Below are 15,073 nucleotides of genomic sequence, written 5' to 3' on the forward strand. Positions count from 1 at the left end.
ATTATTGTAACATTATTGCTTTTATCCCACCTTTCCTCCGAAGGACAGGATGGTTCTCCCCTTACCCACCCATTTCAGGTGAGTTAGGCCTGAGACTGAGACAGTGACTGGGCCCCAAATCACCTGAAGAGCCTGTGTGATAGAGTGGGAATTTGAACCCGAATCTCCCCAGTCACATGCCGACCAATATAACCACTTTACAACATTATCCAAATTCTTATTCCTTGAGAATCTGAGGGCATGTAAGACGACTCAGCAGATGATAAAGAGATAGGCAGCAAGACACAGATTGTGAAGAAGGAATTAGGAGGGACAGAAAACAGAATCTGTCAAACTGGGACAGGAAGTTGTGTGATGCAATGATAGTTGTTTGAAACCTGTCCTGCCTTGTGGATACTAGAAATTTGAGAGAGAGAGAGAGAGAGAGAGAGCACACCTCTGTGGATTCTTTAACTGTGATCGTGTTGTGTTCACCAACTCACCCTTTGGGTGCTTCCGGTTGATGGATTGTATCTGACAAGGTCATTCTGTTTATGCAAGTACTTGCACAGCAGAACTTCCTCTCCCACTCCTCTCCCTGTGCACCCCAACATCCGATCTTTTCTGGAAGGTTAGAGGAACCCCCAGAGTAGATTTTGGGAGGACACTCAGGGGAAGGAGAGCAAGGGAAAGTTCTGTCGTGCATTTGATACAACCCTTGGATAATAATTTAGTTGCACCTGATCACTGCAATTCTGCTTCAAGCTAAATGTGCAATTAAGATTGGGCCGTACAGCTGGAATTTTCTTGGATTTAACCAGGATTTAAAATAGCATCCCAGGGGGAAATGTCTGGGATTTAGAGGCTGATTGTCTAAACTTTTGTGTCCTGAATTTCACTTCTAGAAATATGGTAACCCTAAATTAAGAACTCCAAGTTCTGGAATCCAAATACAGCCATACCTCAGAAGGCAGAATCCGTTCCGGAAGTCTGTTCAACCTCCAAAATGTTTGGAAACCAAAAGCGCAGCTTCTGATTGGCTGCAGGAAGCTCCTGTAGCCAATCGGAACCTGCAGAAGCCCCATCGGGCGTTTGGGCTCCAAAGAACGTGCGCAAACCGGAATGCTCACTTCCAGGTTTGTAGCGTTCAGGAGCCAAAATGTCTGAGTACCAAGGCGTTTGGGATCCAAGGTACGACTGTAGCTTCCTCTAGCCGTCCTCCTTCCCCCAACCTGTCTTCAAGAGCAGCCCCACTGAGAGTGCATTACAGTAGTCCAAGCTGGAGGTTACCAGAACATGGATTACTGTGGCTAGCTTCATGCAGGAATGCCTACAGATAGTGAAGCAGCCATAGCTGGAAATACCAGGCACTCACTCCTAGCTATGGAGGCCCCATGGACTTCCAGCAACAGGTATGGATGAAGGAGTACAGTACTTCCAAACAATGCCCCTGGTCTTTCAACAGGTATGAAGCCCCATCAAGCACAGGCCATCTCTCCAGCTCCCAGACTCAGGAAGTACCTCCTGTCTTTTCCGGAAGATAGCCAATGCAGCACTAGCTTTTTAACTAAGCACTGGAGCAATTAAGAAGCAAGTTCTGGAGCTTGATCTGTTCAGCAAAGCAAATTGTAAGGATTTATATCATGCCAAAGGTGTGTGGCAAGCCTCCTTTGAAAAGCACGTCCCGTCCTTGCTCTGCTGCCAGCAGTCTGCTATCTAAATTGGATGCACAGCAGCAACAAGGCTAATGTTTTAAAATAATAATCCTTTATTATTTCTGTCTGCCTGGCCCTAATTAGCTCCTGCTTTGGTGAAGAGAAAAATCAAATAAATTGTCATTTACATTTCCCTGATTCATTTCTAGCCAGTTGCCAGCACCACACCTGCAGTTGAAGTAAACTATGCAGTTGGTCATTGTAGCCAAGCAAGAGAATTCTGACTCAGCTGCTGAACCAGAAGTTTCAGAAACCAGCCAAAATTGCACAACAGAACCAGGAGTGGAAGGTGTTGTTGTGAGTAGTAATGCACTCCAATGCAAACTTTTTCAGCAAGCGGCCGGTCCACTGTCCCTCAGACCTTGTAGGGGGGCCGGACTATATTTTGGAAAAAATATATGAATGAATTCCTATGCCCCACAAATAACCCAGGGATGCATTTTAAATAAAAGGACACATTCTTCTCATGTAAAAATGTGCTGATTCCCAGACCGTCCGTGGGCCAGATTGAGAAGGTGATTGAGCCGCATCCGGCCCACGGGCCTTAGGTTGCCTACCCCTGGCATAGGTCCTATTCTACAGTAATGGGGTTGACAATAAACTACACTTGTATATTTGAGGGGCAGGGAAGGATCTTTTTTTTTGGCTGCTATTTTTTTAAAAAAAACAACTGCCCACATAATGCAGGTTAAATATTGTGGCTCCATCACTTTCATATCCTAATCTTAAAGCCTGCTAGCCATTACACAGACAAAAATACTGGTCTTTTGACACATCCACTCTGACATGACAGGGCTTTGGTGCAAAACTCTTGTAGTCCCCTGTCACCGCCTTAATATGGAGTTTGGCAACAAAAGAATGATCTCAACAGCCTCCCCGTGAAGTAAATGGTGATGGATTAGCTGCTATGTGGTAGCCAATAAGAAGTAAGATGCCTCTCTGGGGCAGCTCAACCCATTTTGCCACCTGAGGCAAAATGGGAAGGTGCTTCCGCTGCCCACCATGTCACTTGCCAGCTGGCCTTTCATGGAACTCTCTCACAATGTCTTCCCAGAAGCTGCCGCCTCACCTCACTTCTCTGGCGATGGCAGCCTCTGTGCCCCTCATGGGCCTTCTCCAAGAGGGTCTCTTACTGGATTGGCTTATGGGTTTAAAAATGTGCTGGAGGTGGGAAGTATACCTAGTGTTACTCATTTACACCAGCCTTTCCCATCCCCTGGTGCCCAGCAGAGTTTGGACTAAAAACTCCATACCCTCCAACATTTCTCCGAGGAAAAGAGGGGTTTCCTATTCAACAACAACAATAATATTTATACCCTGCCCATCTGACTGGGTTGCCCCAGCCACTCTGGGCAGCTTCCAACATATATATAAAACATAATAAAACATTAAACATTTTTAAACTTCCCTATACATGGCTGCCTTCAGATGTCTTCTTACTGTAAAGTTAATACAGTAGTTACTTATCTCCTTGGCTTGGGAGTCACATAATACCACAGCCTCCAACAATTCTCTGGTGAAAATAGGGGCATCCTAAAGCACGGGTAAAACTGGGCTTTATTTCTCACAGGTCTAAGACCCAGCATGCCCCCCCCCCCCACACACACACATAGGCTGGGAACCTCTCTGGAGGCTTCACCTGGGGCAAAAAAAACCAGCTAGCCCCACCGCAGCTACGGCTCCGCCTAAGGAAAAGTGGGACATTCCAGGATCAAATCAGGGGCGGCTTCTGTAAATCCAGGGCTGTCCCTGGAAAACAGGGACACTTGGAGGGTCTGTTATTGGTTTTTAAATGTGTTAGAGGTGGGAATTATACATAGTGCTACTGATTTACACCAGCATTCTCCATCCTGGGTAGTTTTTTTGAACTAAAATGCCCATCATCCCTGACTACTGGACATACTGGCTGGGCTAATGAGAATGTAGTCCCAAACAGCTGGAAGGCACCCGGCTGGAAAAAGTTGCTTTACACCCTGTGCTTTATAGAATTACACACAGGCAAGAAATACAGTATATAGAAAAGAATAGGTTCCCGGCCTTAGGAGCATACATTCTACATTTAGATCAGCATTTGCATTGCTTTTTTTCTTTGCCTCTTCGTATCTGCTTAAGCGACTTCCAAGCAGATGCAAAAACAATTTGTCACAGGATTCCTACATTTATGGGATGATGCCTCATCTCCAGGTTATGCTTGTTCAGACTTCATCTTATTTGCATATTTAGAAATACCACACCTAACACTTTCTTCTTCTATAAGAGAGACTGTGTTCCCAGGAGGAGAACCCAGATGCAATGTAAAAATGCCAATTTAATGCACATCGATCTACACAGCTGTGCCTGCTCAGGGGAATAAGGTTATATGTATTTTCCAGGCTATTCAGATTCAATACCCACATTGCCAGGAACCGCCGTGCAAATTAGCAACACTTGTTTAGCACATTGCATGCTGCATTAATTGTATTCCTAAGTTTTGAGAGAGAAAAGCTGTTACACACACATCTGCACAAACCCTTGTTGGTACCAAATACTCAATGGGGTTTAATAGAAATGGGGTTATTTCTATCGACATCCCCTCCTGACTTTGAATATGTTTGTGAGTTGTTTATTTGATTTAGGAGAGATGGCTTCCATGCTCAAGTGAGGTCACATTGTTAAAAAGTTTGGTAACAAAAGACGTAGTGCCAAAAAAAGAAAATGCTAGTAGAGATTGGTCAGTATGGGCCCTGCCTCACTAACCTGTCTCTACCCTCCAGTCCAGGAGGTGGCGCTGTCTGACAACCTCTCCACTTTAGTCTCAGCGTTGCCCTTGTAGAACTGAGCAAGGAGGAGGATGGGGATAAAAGTAGAATTAGTTTGCCTGTCGTTGGCTCTGGCTTCACCTCCTATTGGTCTACCCATCTTGCGCCCTAAAGGATCTTTGGATAATATGGTGGTTAAAAAAGACACAAGGGGAAAGATGACTAATCCCAAGCAGTGGTCATCAGCAGCTGACAGGTGCAAACAGCACCCCACTGTTGATGACTGGTTTCGTGGGGACTTTCAGCCAAAGGAAACCGCCACACTTCCACAAGCACAGGGCAAAAGTAAAAAAAGAGCAAAGCATTCGTAATGGAGGTCAGGGAGGATGTGCCAGTCAAAGTAAGGGTGTGAGTTGTTCCACTAAAATTGGCACCAGAGATTCACACAGGGCAATACATGTACAAAGAGAGAAACCACTTGCACGCTGCGGTCCAATGTGTGCCACTAAGAGCGCCCATCTTCACATTTTGTCCCTTCTTGCCTCATAGCTCTTTATCCCTTGCACACAAAGGGAACATACGGTAAATGCTGAATTTGTATGCAAACATATTCTCATCCAGGGAAGAAGGATTTAGTTCCCTTCCTCTATGAGTTTGTATGGGGTGTTAGGGGAAGCGTAGCACCTCTGGTTGGGGAGAGGCACATCATGCTCCTTCTGGGGTAGCTTGTCCACCTTTAGTCCCTCACCCTGGAAGAGCCAGAGGAGGGCACAAAGGAGTTTGGATACGCAGGAATTTCAAAGAAAGATGCCCAAACTTCCAGAGTGATCAGGTATAACAGTTTATCAAAAAGGGCTACAAACTTACAGCAAAGGTCCAATGCCTTCCTCCTTGCCCCTGCTCACAGCATTCATGTGGGACGGACTCCACCGCGAGGAGATGCCTTGTCCATACCCAAGTAAAGAGACACACAACCTTTATAGGCCCAGGCAGGTCACATCACATGGGAACACAAGGAGCTGATCTTAACCATTGCCTCTTCCTCTAGCTTGGCCTGGGGCCTGTGGATACATCAAAGTGTGGCCATCAGGCAATGGCTTTTTCCACCTGCTTTGCCCCACCCTCTCCAGCCCTGGGAGCCTTTCCCAGACCATGATTTTAGGAACAGCAGAAGCAGCTGGGAAGAGAGAAGAGGAGTTCAGGGATATATATATATATATTTAAAAAGTTTGATAAATTGTGTGTCTTTGCTTCTCAATTTTTATTGTGTTATTTTATGCACTGTGACTTGCTGTTATTTTTATTGGCTATAGTTTAGAAATTATTTATTGTGATTTTTAAGAATAAATTTCTGTTTGATTATTATTTGCTGATATTTAATTTTATTGTGTACTATTATATGCTTGTGGGTTATTGAATATTACTTTGATATAAGTTATTTTAAAGTTATGTTTTTATTGTGACATTTTTGCATTGGGTCGGATTGTTATAAGGTGTACGATATTCGTTGTTTCTTCAGCTTGCAAAATTCCTTGTGTATAGTAATATGGAAAGGTGGTATACGAATTAAAAGTGAAATGAAATGAAACGAAATGGGGGGGGACTTGTGAAACACATATGAGCTCAGCACCACAGCTGCTATCAATTAGGCAGGGGTTATCTTGATCATCAATATGCTGCAAGCAGGGCTTCCAGACCAGCTTGCCTTTTGGGTCAACACAACTCTCACCTATGGCTCCTAGAAGCTGTCAATATGCAACAGCAGTCAAACCCCGGGGAATAGCTTCGGCTGACCAGCTAAACCAGGTGAGGGTAGCCGATGCATCTCAAACCCTCGGGGAGTTAGAGACTTCTCCTGCGTGGCTAGACAGACTCTTGCAGATTGAGCAGAGGAGACCAATAGTGGGTCCAGCGATGAAGAAGGCAGCTTCTGCATGTGCTGTAGAGGGAAGTGGGGCTCGTCAACTGGGGAAGGTAGTCAAGCAGGAGGAAAACTCTGATCCTAAAGCTCTGCTGCCTTGCAGGACATCTTCAGGAGATGAAAAGGCTAAGGAATAAAGCCTGCCGAAATCCAGCAGAGTCCTTAAGACGGTCGAATGGTGCCTTGGGCGCTTCCTTCCAGCAACTCCTGCAGCCAAGCCAGTGCCAAACAGATTGCTCTGCTTTCCTTTAGACCACATCAGCGAGGCCAAGAGAGGGTTCTTGTTGTCTGGGCTGCCAGGGCCTCCATACACGCTGCCCAGGTTGCGTCCCAGGGAGGTTACTTCAGTGCTACTTATGCAGTGGTTTGACTTCACCCCTGGAGGCACACTCCATTGTCTCTCGAGACTGATGGACGCTAACAACAGACGCAATACCTAAGAGCAGCTCTTCAGCAGAAGTACAGTAATTGAAGACCTTCTATGCCAATCAAAGAATGAGGAATTGGGAGGTGCAAATTCTATGACAAGAATCTGCAAATTCACATTCTTTCTGCATGATCCAAGAGAATTCTAACTACCTCCGCCATGCCTTCTGTAAAACGAGACTCATTTCACGAGGTAAGGAGATCCCGCAAGTAAACTGGCCCCAAGCTGTTCCTAAAATATATACCAAAACAGCAATACAGAAGCGCTGGTGGGTATTACACACACTGTGCTGTTTGTCTGGTCTCTGCTGAATTTGAAAGATAGGAGTGGGCCATTAGTTGCTCATACAAAGCTCAATTAGAGTTGGACCGGAGTCACTGACCATTGATCAATGATTCACTGACCCATGATGACCAACAGTTGTACTCTCCAGGACTGCAAATCTCGGGGAGGTAGAATTTATGCATATCACAAGTGAGATATCAACAATCCTCCAGGAAAAAGGCAATTCTCAAAGCTGATTGCAAGCAGCGATTCTTTCTGCTGTTTAATAAAATGGAAATGTGGTGCAACGATACAATGCTGCCACCTAGTGGATAATCTGCATACTGTATGCACCTTTGAATATATAGCACCATGAGAAAATACTTCTTCGAACAAACTCGTAAAGCCAGCAGGAGGAGGAGACTTAGACAACTGTGGGAAGTCAGGGACCTTCAGTCCACACAACTGCCTCATAGGGGCAAGATCTTCCCTGACGAGTTGCTGTGCTCATTAGGCCTGGCTTCCTGAGCCGACCCAGTTTCCTTGAATAAAGAGTTAACTTCATTGATGCTGTGTGATTTATTGCTGCCCTGCTCTTGACATCCTTCTTCAGCTGCGAGTAACAACTGCTGCCACCATCCCAGTCAGCCCCTGAGGGGAGAGGGTCCCTCCGCTGCCACCTTGGAACCAGAGTTTGGAACTGATCCTGAAGGCGCCCAAGGGCCCCCACCTGCTGCCCTTGTTGCTCGCTGCTGCTGCCACTTAGTGGCAAAGCATATGCCCATGCTGCCTAGGGTGGGCCACGCTCCCGAGGGGGGCGGGGCATGGAGAGTGCCCTCCCAGGTGCGGGATAGATGCTTGGATATGTACTGAGCGGCGTGCGCGCCCTGCAGCCAGGGGCAGAGCGAGCTGCCAATGGCGGACATTTGGCACACCGCCCACCCACGACTCCCAAACCTTCCCCAGCTGTAAAAACAAAGAGGGAAGGGGGGCAAAGTGGCACAGCTCCCCCCCTTCCCCTGACAGCTCGGGGTAGTCTTGGGAGTCGTGGGTGGGCCAAATGCCACCCCCCCTCAGCGAAGACACCCAGGGTGGTCCGCCCCCACCACACACCCCTTCGTCTGCCCCTGCCGCCCCTGCTCCCACCTGCTCCTTTCCTCTTGACACCTTATGTCAACACTAAACGGCTCTTAAACTTAAATGCCCCCATTCCAGCTAGTGAAAAATGCAAGGCAAGTCTTTAAAAATGTAGTATAAACATCGACAGCTGGGGAACACTGGCCTGCAAGCGCTCCGATTGGAGAACAGCCTTTACTATGGGCTTTGAAGGCGCTCGAACTCAGGATGAAAGGGAGAAATGTGCTAAGAGGAAGGCACACTTGGCAAATTCTCACCGTGATCAACTCCCACCGAGAAACCTATGTCCCCACTGTGGAAGGACGTGTGGATCCAGAATTGGCCTCCACAGTCACTTACGAACTCACTTTTAAAATCATGTTTATGGAAGACAATCTTACTCGGCTACGAGTGATCGCCAAAGAAGAAGACGACTCTTAAACTTAAATGACCCAATCCAGCAAGTGCAGAAGTCAGTTTTAGACCAGCCTCCTTGAACTGGCTTCTGAGATGAGTCAGTCAGTGGCCAAAATTAAATGGGATAGCTTCTACAATTTCCAATGTAGGAGCCAATGTAGGTCTTTCAGGAGAAATGTCTCAGAATGTTACCATCACCAACTTAGTACCACAGCTTAAACGTGTATTTCATTATCTTAATTTCCCTGAAAAACAAACAAACCCTATTTCTGTTCTCAGGATGTATATCTCACACCTTTTCCCCCTTCCCCAGTCACAAGAGGTTGTTATAGCAACAAGACAGCTGTATACACCTTCTTTTGACTCACAGCCCAGAGTTATTTATAGCTGCTGTAATTCCTCATGGTACTTTAGTAATGGAAACCACAGCGAGCTAAAATTGCACAATTGATAGACTGGCATCTTAATCTAGTCTCCGTGCTTGCTGAAATTATCCACACCTCATGCTCCAGTTCCATATTCATCTCTGCAAAATGAAGCAAGGCGACATGGCAGGGTGTAGGAAGGAGCAGACTGTTTCATGCCATCTTTAATAGCAACACCTCAGGAATATGTTTTATTATTGTTGTTACATGAACTTGAAATGCCTTCACCGTCTCCTCAACCACAATGATTAAACCTAGGGATGAAATAGTTTGTCTGTGATAATCTTATAATAAAATAAGCAATCAAACAACCACTTTTTAAAAGGTCAACTCTGTTGAAATTAGGTACATTATGGCACTCTGGGTGCACCAATATGCTTGTGTTTTCTTTTTCGTTTCCCTTACTCCCAGGGATATCAAAATAATGAGGTTATTTTCTGATGTGCTAGAATCTGAAAAGTGGGGCAAGTATAGTTTAAGATGCCACAATAGGAAGAAAAATCTGAAAATTGAACATTTGTATCCCCCCCTCAAAAAAAAATGCAGGACCCAAAGTGCACACCCAAATTATTTAGGGTTCAAGTTATTCCAGGTGACACAGATTTTGGTGCAGGGCCATGCATGCTGCATGGCACGCACAGCTCCGGGTACCAATGGTCTCAGGGCCAAGCTACCGTAGCCCTCCTGAACTCTGCCACACAAAAAGGTCATGTTATACCCAAAAATAAGTAAGCTACTTCCACAGCAGGTAGAAAGCAGTAACTTGGCACGCACATAGTTTGAAGCGTGTTTGAACATTTGCACACTTTGTCCCCAAGTAGAATATACTATTACAGGCCACCCCAATCCCTGCCAAACCATGCACAGGATTCCAGGGGTCTTTGAATCCTCAACCAGGGTCTGTGCATAGGCTAGCCCAGGAATTCCTCTGCAGATTGTCAGGGGCGTAGGAAGATAGGGGTGGGCCGCCCCGAGTGGCGGGCTCCAAGGGGCGCCATCGCGGGCACCCACCCAACCCCCAAAACCTGCCACACCCCCGGAACGCGCGCCACGGCCCCGGGATGTGCGTCACACCCCTCTGGGAGGCGCAGCGTGCCCCCGGGAGGCGTGCCACGGCGCTGGAATGAGCACCCCAACCCCAGAACGGGCGCCAGCCCCGCCCCCAGTGCCGGAGCATAAAGCTCCGCCACTGCAGATTGTATATTCCCTTCATATCTGTCCCATTTTAATTGTGTTATGCTGAATCCCGAGACAGCACATTTTATTGTTATATATAGCATTTTTCTTTTTTCTTTCCTTTTTACCAGGTTATGTAATATGAATCCTTTGTTGCAATGGCCTGTAGGCCACGCAAATAAATAAAGTTTTACTTACTTACTTATTCCCTTCATATCCCAAAAAATCAAAATCCTACCATTTATTAATTTCTAGTGTTTAGAGGTTCCCCCCAAAACACAAAAACAACCTATAACAATACTCTCACGTCACTTATGAAGCTGGTACATGTCTAGAGAAAGGCACTCTGGTTACATCTCTGGAAACAGGGCTTTCAAAGGCGTAGCAATCCAAACTGAGAACGTGACATTTACCGCTTCTTCTTAAATGGCCCTCAGCCCAGCAAAGGACTCTGAGTTCCTATACGGGACAGAATGCTGGGCTGTGGGAGTTCCATTTCCTCTTCACACACTTTAAGCTGCCTTGGCGGAACTTCCCATAACAGCTAGGAATGTGCATTTCTACTCTCAGAAAGGAAGTGCAAGCTGGGTGCGTTCCTTTATTTCCTCACATCCTGCCTTGCGGTTACAAGCACTTCAAATGCTGCTTGCAAGACAGAACGAAATAATTAAAACACTGGAAAGAGAGAAACTACGAAACCACATTGAAATGGTGAAACAGACAAATGGGTGCAGAATCTGAAAGAGCAAAGCAGCAAGATCAATAAAGTTTTGAATGAATTAGTGTGCAGATATATAACTATAGGAATAATATTCAGCATTTGAAACAGAAAACCCTCCGTGTCCCTATTTTCCAGTGACAATCCAGGATTTACAGAAGCCATCCTGGTTTCTGACTTGATCCTGGAATGTCCTGCTTTTCCTTAGGTCGCCCCTATTTTCACCAGAAAAATGTTGGAGGATATGGAGTTATGCTACCCCCCCCCCCCAAGCCAAGGAGAAAAGTAACTATTCAACCTTTGGAAGACATCTGAAGGAAGCCTGCATAGATAAGTTTTTTAAATGCTCAATATTTTATCATGGTTTTTTATATGTTTGAAGCCGCCCAGAGTAGCTGGGGCAACCCAGTCAGATGAGCAGGGTATATTATTAATATTATTATTATTACTATTATTATATAGGTCTTCCCTATTTTCATTGGCTAAATGTTGGTGGGTATGGAACAGTAGCGTCACCCACCACAAATTTTAATGCTGCTTCCTTAGCAAACTGAGAGGTAGTATGGTGTAGCAGTTAAAGGGTTAGAGTAGGATTGAGATGGTTTGAATACCTGCTCAGCTCTGAATCTGAAAAGATGATGTTTGGCTAGTAACAATCTCTCCATTCAGCATATAACAGAGGTGTCATGAGGAAGGAGGAGAACAATTAATGCCACCCTGAGCTCTTTGGAGGAAGGGCGGCATAAAATTGTAATTGATTAAAATAAACAAACCATTGCATGATTCCAGGACACTGCACTGCACCCTGGAATCTCTTTTTTGTTTGTGTGTGTGTGTGTATGCTTTTTGCAGGCTCCCCTATTCATTTCAGTGGCAGGAACTGTACCCATTCAAGGAGACCCATGGGATTTCAGAGTACCTAAATCAAGAGCACATCTCTAGTCTCCTAGATGTGTTTTCTGTACCAGGCACATGGGTGCTAAATATTACAGATGATGAATAGATCACAGTCAAAGTGCAACTTGGCATTAGTAGGTTTGTGCCATGACACAATTTAAAAAATTGGTTGCAATCAGCTTAATCCCTCCTGAGGGTTGAGTCTGCAGGCTTGAAAGGCTGAATAGGCAATAACACAGCCTATGTAATCCTTGTGATTTCAATGCCAGAGCATATTATTGTATTTGTTATCCTTCTTAATACCGGTAACAAATTTTTTTTATTAATGCAAAGTTAGACAAGTCAATCCAAAATGATAGCTCAGGCTTCACGAGTGCTTTTCATGTTGAATAAAAACTCACTCCAGGCAATGATATTTAAAAAATTCAATAACAAGAACAAAACAAAACAAAATCTCCATATGGTAAGAATTTCAGGGTTCCCAAGTAGTAGGCTGGTCAAACTACACATCAATTTAAAGTCACAGGGTAAATCAATACTGTATCAGTAAGAAAGCAAGTCTTTTTCTTGATTCTGAGTAAGGCACTTTGCCTTGGAAGAACTGAAAACTTCATAGATGAATATTCTTGGCATTTAGTTTCAGGGCAGTAAGAAAACTCAGCCCTGCAGTGCTCCCAAAAGACTCTAGATAATGGGTTGCCAATGTGCAAGTGTGCTTGCTAGCACCTCCTGTGAAAGGTCCAAGTCAATATCAGCTCAAAAATCCACAATGGGTGAGAGATGCTCTTCCTGCTGAGTTCCTGTTTGCCCAGGGTTGTCATCTCCAACAGGCCCCCAAGGCAGCATTTTCTGACTGGCACAGTCTACAGTTCCTCAAAATTCCCTGTGTGCTCCCTCACTGACCCAAGAAGCTTCGCCACTCATCCTCTAGGTTTTGCACGAAGATATGAGAGGCGTTCCAGTGCCCTCTTCTTAAAAGATTTCTGCTGATGAGAAGTGCCTAATCCACATGCGGAACAGCTTCAAACATAATGCTGGCAACATGTGGAGAGAGTCAGAGTGGCCTTCAGATGGTGGCCAAAGCTTATAAATCTGGGTTAAAGTATGCACCCTGGTATCACCTTGTCAGTACACTTGCTTGTATCCCATTTCAATCAAGCAGATTGTGGGGGAGCAGGTAGCTCAGTTGGTAGAGCATGAGGTTCCTAATCTCAGGGTTGTGGGTTCGAGCCCCACATTGGGCAAAGAATTCCTGCATAGCAGGGGGTTGGACTAGATGACCCTCGTGGTCTTTTCCAACTCTACAGTTCTAGGCTTCTGTGATCCCGATTTATCCTCACAACAAGTGAGTTAGGTTAAACTGAGAGCATTTACTGGCTCAGGGAAGCCACATGTCCCCAGCTGATAGCGTTGTGCCAAGGGCCTCCAAAGACTGGTGCCAGACTTGAGCAAGGGAAAGAATGTGTGGAAATGCTACTATGCCTGCTTAAAGCTTGGAAGATACAGAAAATGTGGGTTTGGGGAAGGTTTGTAGTTAAAGTGATAAGTAGCATTTACAGTAAGTATACTGTTCTTCACATAAGCCAACATGCCCGCCATATCAATCTGGCATATTTTGTCTGCATTCTGCTTCCTGTCGACATAGCTATAGAAGCTATGTACATGACAAACATGGGACCGCAAGTGTGACAGGCAATGGCGGTCCAGAGTTATTCGCTGACTTTGTGGCTTGTTTAGCAGCAACATACAGATGCAACACGGCTTTCCTAGCACGCCTGTGGAGATGGCACTATTGCTATATGTTGGCAATATGCCAAGTTTCGTGACACTGCATTTCAAAAAAGGTTTCACAATAGTCTCACAAGAGCTGCAGTTGTCACATGCTAGGAGTCTTAGTCAATCCGGGAGTCAGAACAACGCATCATTCATTCATTCCAATATCCTGTACTGCAATACTCAGATCAGAGGGGACAATCCTTTTCCTGCTTTCCAGTTCGGTATATAACACAATGAGCAGCTTACCTAACTGATAATCTTATAATCATGTTGATAGATTTATGTAATAGTTTTGAGCTCAAGCATGATACTCCTTCTGGAGGCAGAGAGTTCCTCAGGTCACCTGTGCGAAATGCACTGTGAAAATGTCGTTGTCTTTGGGTTGTCTCCACTGTTGTGTTTACTCAGAGTAAACCCACTGAAATTAATGATGATCAACTTAGGTCTTTTAATTTCAGTGGGTCTATTCTGAGGGAAACTAAAAATGGATGCAATCCTTTTCATTTAAAATCTGTTGCAGGTTTACTCTATTTTATACATTATTATTATTATTATTATTATTATTATTATTATTATTATTATTATATTAAGATAAATTATTTCCTCTGTTTCTCCAAACTTCTTCCTTCCTTCCATGTTTTTAGAAAGGAAAAATCCAATCTATGTGTTGGGAGTTACACCCTTTTTGATCTGTAAGTATTCTCAGAATAAGCATATGATCGTGGGAGGATATAACAGGAGAAGCCCTTGCAATCTGGGCAAAACCGGTTGTGTGCACCCAGCTCAATCAGATGAGGGAAATCCTAGGCAGGTGAAAATCTGAAGCTGCTAGCTCTCAGTGAGACTTTAGAATAGATCTATTCTGTTGTGCCTCCATGCATAGTATAAGAGGTTGTGTGCGTCCAGTTATACCTGATGAGAAAAAGAAACACATGAAAATGTGATAAATACATAAATCTGGAGGCCAAGGTGGGTACCTCACCTCCCATTTCCAGGATCTGAGGAGTGCAGTCCTGTATATGTTTACTCCAAAGTAAACTCCACTGTGTTCAATGAGGCTTCCTGCTTAGCTTGGTTTATGGCATTTACTTTACTGTATATTTTGTTGTAATAACATGTTCACTATGGGAACCTTTGGGCCAAAGATAAGTATATAAATACACTGTATGGTGAATTATTATTATTTATTTTCTGCACAGTCTTCTTTTGCATCAGGCCATGCTAGTTTAGGATTTCAGTCTTTGAAAGTGCATTGTATCGAAGCACCTGTTGCTTCCAGCTCTGCAGCTATTTTGCCACATGAACAAGCCCAGCAGAGCCAGAAATACAATGCCAATGTCACCAGGGAAGAAGAGGAAGACCAAACATTTCATTTGGTTGGTTAGACCACGGTGCTGATAATGCCAAGGTTACAGGATTGATTCCCCCTGCATTGCAGGGGTTGGACTAAATGATCCTCAATGTCCCTTCCGATTCCATTAGAGGGATTTCTAGCCTGCCTTTC

The 15,073-nt window shown here is 44.8% G+C and overlaps 1 non-coding gene across 1 annotated transcript; it reads left to right on the forward strand.

Moving 5' to 3' along the window:
• The first annotated feature begins 12,964 nt into the window (after positions 1–12,964).
• Positions 12,965–13,037, forward strand: TRNAR-CCU (transfer RNA arginine (anticodon CCU)). The gene has a single exon. It is a non-coding gene; the product is annotated as a tRNA-Arg (tRNA).
• Positions 13,038–15,073: the final 2,036 nt, after the last annotated feature.

Source organism: Zootoca vivipara, chromosome 11 (assembly GCF_963506605.1).
Source record: "Zootoca vivipara chromosome 11, rZooViv1.1, whole genome shotgun sequence".
In the NCBI taxonomy this organism is placed as follows: Eukaryota; Metazoa; Chordata; class Lepidosauria; order Squamata; family Lacertidae; genus Zootoca; species Zootoca vivipara.